Source organism: Rattus rattus, chromosome 12 (genome assembly GCF_011064425.1).
Source record: "Rattus rattus isolate New Zealand chromosome 12, Rrattus_CSIRO_v1, whole genome shotgun sequence".
NCBI classification, from domain to species: Eukaryota; Metazoa; Chordata; class Mammalia; order Rodentia; family Muridae; genus Rattus; species Rattus rattus.
Window position 1 is genome coordinate 51,933,906 of NC_046165.1, and position 6,300 is coordinate 51,940,205.

Below are 6,300 nucleotides of genomic sequence, written 5' to 3' on the forward strand. Positions count from 1 at the left end.
AACACCCACCCTTTCCCACAACCCACAACCCACAACTGCTTAGAGGAGCAAAGAGTTCTGAACTTGGGAACTGGACTCAGAGAACGGAACAAGGGATCGAAATGTATGAAAAGAGCAAAGAGCAGAAGAATTTGGAACATGAAGCCACAGACATCCCAAGCAACCCAGGCTATGGAGAATGTAGCCAAGTGTGTGCTAATAGAGTCTAAAGCTGACAGACACTCTACTTTCCCATGGCCCTCCCTCTGACTCTCAACTTTCCTTACCCCAGCCATAAACCATAGCAATGAGGAACAGTAGAGATGGATTACAGGAAGTTGGGGGGTGGAGCTTGCTGCCCTTCAGGACAGATTGATAAAGGTAAACACGGAAGGTTAGCTGGCCTTCCATGCTCTTCCTTGGAGCTCCAGACATAGAGAGCTCTGCCCAGACTTGTCTGAAAAGCATGAGATAGAGATATAACTTACAACCTGGGGAAATCAGGCATGAGAAATGGTCAGAAAATGGTCTTTGACCACAGAAACATTTTTTCCCTAAAAGGATGCTTACTTGTTTAGATTACTGAAACTATCAACCCTTCTTATTTATGAAATCTGGACTTTTAAAATAAATAATAATAAAAGACAATGTAAATTTCAGGCAGGAGAAACCATACCACCCCAACCAGAAAAAAAAAAATCAGAATCAGGGTGGAAATGCAATAGTCTTCATCTCATTGTATTGCCCATTTTTATTTTTACTATAGTAATCTTTAATTTTCATGTTTTTATTTACTTAAATATTAGTAGTTATACTTTTTAGTTATACTTTAATAATTCATTTGTTGTGTTGTAACTGGCTTCTGATTTCAAAGGCTTTTATATCTGCTATCCCTTTCTCAGAATCTAGTATACAATACTTTTTCTATTTCTTCAGCTACCTCTATCCATATACTTTCTTAAACATTTTCCCCTTCTTTTATTCTTTTCCTATTCCATCCTTTCTTCACTACTTAAATATCTTACCTTAAGACAACAACAACAAAACCCTATAAACCAGTGGTTCTCAGCCTTTCTAATGTTGCAACCCTTTAATACTGTTCCTCATATTGTGGTATCCCCCAAAGATAAAATTATCTTGTTGTTACTTCATAATTATAATGTTACTAATGTTATGAGCTTCAGTGTGTAAATATCTGTGTTTTCTGATGGTCTTAGGCAACCCCTGTGAATAGATCTGTCAACCCCAAAGGTATTGAAACCCAAAGGTAGAGAACCACTGCAGTATAAACTGAATTTTCCAAACCAGTATCCCAGTGACTTTCTCTCTGAGCCTCATGGGGACAGAAGTGCCATCACCAAGAGTTAACACCAGGACTACTATCAAACCACTGCAACTGCTCCTGCAGCTGGCTTCCCTGAACATAAATCCAAATGAGGACAACTTACCAGAAGAACTAGCTTTCTCTCTTTCTTTCCTCCTCTTTCTTTCCTCCTTTCTTTCTTTCCTCTCTTCCTTCCTTCCTTCCTTCCTTCCTTCCTTCCTTCCTTCCTTCCTTCTTTTCTTCCTTTTTTCTCAGAACAAACTTTGTTTTTTAAACTTACAACACAGTTCAAGGAGGCCAAACACTTGCCCAACAACCAACACTACAAGCCTCAGTAAACATCTACAGTTACATCTCCTTCACGGCCATTCTGAAGCAATTGAGCTGGTAGAAATAAGGGTCCACACTTGTAACTATTAATTATACAGAACAAACTTTACATTTCTCCAGCTTGAATTTCTTGATTCGATTAAACCATTTGCAATCCTGCACTGCCGCAGCACCTCTCTGAAGCCCTCAGAGGGCTTGACATCGCCTTGGTTCTAAGCACACTCCAGAAACTGCTTGATCTCCAGAGAGCAAAATCCAGGAGACTGCTGGTCCTGTAGCTGGGCTCCCTGAGGCTCCTGGTTAGTGATGTCAGGTTCCTCCTCTGCAGCCCCCAGTGATGGCATGACCCAGGGAGTGCCCACCGCAGAGGCCACAGCCACACCAGCTGCAGTGGAAACCATCTGGACCATCAGGCCTGGCTGCCAAGGTGCAACAGCAGGTGAGCCGACTGCAGATGGGGCAGCTGCTGCTGGAGGCTGAGCTACAGGTGCTCTTCTGGGAGCAGCCCTCACCTGAGGGGCCCAGTTGGCCGGAGGAGTCGCCCGGGAAGTGCGGCTTCCTCTTCCACAACCTACATCCTTCTTCGGCATCCGGCTTGTAGTCTCAGTGTTTAGAGAAGGCAAACTGGCCAGAAGAACTTTCAAATAAAACAAAACAAAACAACCAAAAAAAAAAAAAAAAAACAGTGGGGAGGAAAGGGGAAGAAATAAAAAACAAAAAATATGAACATACATCCCAACAGACACAAAGAAACACAAAAATCATGAGACAGCATTTCATTATAGCATCCCTACAAGCTGGTAACTTCTCAATACTTGGAAACAAAGATAATTAGATATGAAATGACAGGAGAAGATTGGAGCTTCCTATTTTACAAAGACATGAGAGCCATATATAGGACTAAAATAAGCAGATGAATAACCAAAATCAACGTTAGGATCTACATTAGAAAATAAAGCAGATCGAATAGTAACATGGAAGGAAAAATTAAAAAAAAAAAACATGGAAGAGGTGTTAGTTAAATAACTCTGTGGAGAAAGACACTTGCCATAAAGCCTGGTCACATGAGTTGGATCTGTACAAGCCACATAGCAGAAGAGAGCCAACTCTCGACAGGTGTCCTTTGATTTCCACATACTTTATGGCATGGGCACTCCCAAACACGTAATGCATATGTGTGCACAGAGTAAATATCTACATGCAAAATGAAATTTTTGAAAATAGTGAAAAAAGGGATAGTAAAGTTTCAAAGAGGAACCAAACAGAATTCTGAAAATGAAAGGGACAACAAATTAAATTAACTAGCACACACACAAACACACACACACACACACACACACACACACACACACACACTCACACCAGAAATTATTTACCAGACAAGACCAAGCAGTACAGTAAAGGCCAAGATGATAATATAGACAGACACATTTAAAGAAAACCATTAACAAATAAGAATCAAACTCCTCTAACTCTTATGTTCAAGTGACCAAACCTAAAAACTCATTGGACAGAAGGTGCTAAGAAACAGCTTTAGAGCATAGAAAATTGATTCAATGAAATTATAGCTGAGAAATTCCAAGTCTCAACAATCCGAACACACAGGCAGTTAGAAGAGGCATAACTAGAGAAGAACTCAGCATTACATCATGGGCAAGATGTCAAAAATAAGGGCCAGCAAGATGGCTCAGCTGGCAGATGCACTTGTCCCAATCCCGACAACCTGAGTGGTATCTGCAAGACCTACATGAGAGAACTGATTCCCACAAATCATCTTCCAACCCTCACACTTGCTTCATGGCAAGTTCATGTGCACACATATAGTCATGCACATGCAGAAAATAAACAAGTAATGTACTATTCTTTAAAATATAAAGCAAAGAACACCAAAAACCATAAAGGAAAAATATCAACTCACATACAAAGTCAGAAACATCAGTATAATGCTCACCCTTGGTGAGCAACTCCTAAAGCCAGGAGATTGTGGAAGGATATATCCCAAGGATATATGAAGGTAAGTAACTGTCAACCTGGATTGTGATACCCAGAAAAATCTCTCTGAAAATTAATGAAAGAAGACATACTTGAAGACAAATATATTGTAAGGCCACTCTTGATAAAGAAAGATAGCACTTCAGAAAATATTCTGCAGAGAGCATGAAGAAAACATTTTACCCATGAGAAGACAGAAATGAACCCATTTCATGAGAGGAACAAAGTCACACATGAGGGTCAGTAAGAAATCAATCTGATCCAATAGGGAATTTCACACTGACACTGGAGGAAAAAAAGAACTACCAGTAACCTAACCCAGGAGACCAGCAGCCAGCAGAATCATAGTCAATAATAAATACCTCCCAATAATACCCGAATTGCAAATGGACGTAACTCACCAATTACAAGATACACACTAGCTGACTGGATTAAATGACAAAGTCCAGGCCGGGTTGCTGGTGCACACTTTTAATCCCAGCACTTAGAATTCTCTGAGAGTTCAAGGTAAGCCTGGCGCATATATATGTATATGTATATGTATGTATATGTGTATGTGCATGTATATATTTATATTTCCAGGCCTTCATAGTAAGACTTGTCTTATAAAAAGTTCAAATATGTGCTGTCTTCAAGATATTTAACTAAAAAGACAACAAGGTCTAAACGCCACGGCTGGAAAACCACCTACCAATAAAGGGGTGCTGTATCCTGCTGAGATAGCAATTCTCATATCTGATAAGGTAGACTCGGAACAAAACTGCTTAGAAGATAAAGAGGACTACTATATATAGATATGGGGCACCATTCTCCAAGAAGATATAACAACTGTAAATATTTATGCACCAGATATATGAGCTCCCAATTGCACAAAACAAACACTAAAACATCACAGATGTCCAGCTACAGCAGTGGGAGCCTTTAATATTCTACTCACATATTTTCCAAATTAAAAGTCATCAAGGAAACTTCAGGGCTAAATTATACCATACATAGATCAATGGAGTTTAACAGGTGTCTTCAGAGGAGTCCGCCCAACAGATAGGGAATACATACAAGGAAATAAAGGAATGAAGAGCTCCTTTGATTATCAGACCATAGTGAAATAAAACTAGAAATCAGTAGCAAGGGAACCCTCACAAACTACACAAACAGGATTGAACTCTACACCTTCCAATGAACAGTAATCTTTGAAGAAAAATCATGAGAAAAATGAAAAAGCCCTGGAATAAAATTAAAATCCTCCACCAGCCTACTAGAGCCCTTGGGACAGAGCTATGGCGGTTGTAACATGAAACTCTGCCGATACTTTGTTTTTTAAAGTCAGATGGGTCTCAAACAAATAATGTCATGACGTGTCAAAAAACTTGAGGGTGAGAATATAAACCCGAATGCTGTAGATAGCAAGAAGTAGAGATTGGGGGAAAATTAGAGAGGCAGAGGGGGCGGGGAACAATGCATGGAGTCAGGTAAAGAGGTTGTTCTTTTTGAAAAATGGAACAAGATTGACAGACTCCTAGATAATCGAGAGAGAGAGAGAGAGAGAGAGAGAGAGAGAGAGAGAGAGAGAGAGAGAGAGAGAGAGAACCAAATCAACAAAATTATATATGAGAATGACAATCATTAGGGACTTATTTGAAAGCCTCTATTTCAAAAATCTGGAAAACCTAAGAGAGAGACAAATTTCTAATGACTAAAAATTACCAAAATTAAATTCCATGGCGGGCAATGAGACTGAGAAGTCATTAAAATTCTCCTGGAAACAAAAAGAGGACACTTGGGATTATGGGGTTCTCTTCTGCACTCTTCTACACTTTTAAGTGGGAGCCAACGAGCCCTTCTCAAACTGTTGCCAGTTTGAGAAAGGGAGGGACACTACCAAACTCATTCTGCAAAGCCAGTATCAGCCTGACACCAAGCCAGATAAAGATATAAAACAAGCCTAGAGACCAAAGTCTTTTCCCAACAAAAAGTTGAAACTGAGTTCTAAAACACATTAAGAAAATTATAAATTAAGACCAAATTGGTTTCATCCCAGGGATGCAGATTATACAATCTTTAACATGTATTTAAAAATATAGTTCCCAAAGATGTGAAGCAATCTGTAACTAAATTACTACGAAGACAAACTGATAACCTCAGTGGAAATTCATGTTTAAAACTCAGAACAGAAACAGAAAGTGATCCATCCCATATGCAGCCACCAAACCCAGTCACCGTTGAGGATGCCAATAAGTGCTTGCTGACAGGAGCCTGATAAGGAGAGGCTCTGCCAGAGCCCTGCTGATACAGATGAGGATGCTTGCAGCTAACCACTGGACTGAGCACCAGGACCCCAAATGGAGGAGTTAGAGAAAGGACTGAAGGAGCTGAAGTGGTTTGCAACCCCAGTGGAAGAACAACAATATCAATCAACCAGACCCTGCAGAGCTTCCAGGGACTAAACACCAACCAAAGAGTACACATGGGGGGATCCATGGCTCCAGCAGCATTTATAGCAGAGAATGGGTCTTGTCGGCCATCAATGGGAGGAGAGGCCCTTGGTCCTGTGAAGGTTTGTCCCCCAGTGTAGGGGAATGCCAGGGTGTTGAGGTGGGAGTGGGGGCTCTTCAGAGAAGGCGGGGTGGAGGAGTGAGGGGAATAGGAGTGGGGAAAGGGGATAACATTTGAAATGT

General features: G+C 40.6%; 1 pseudogene; it reads right to left on the minus strand.

Moving 5' to 3' along the window:
* Nucleotides 1–1,723: 1,723 nt before the first annotated feature.
* On the minus strand, nucleotides 1,724–2,223 carry LOC116913170 (annotated as a pseudogene).
* Between the last annotated feature and the right edge of the window lie 4,077 nt (nucleotides 2,224–6,300).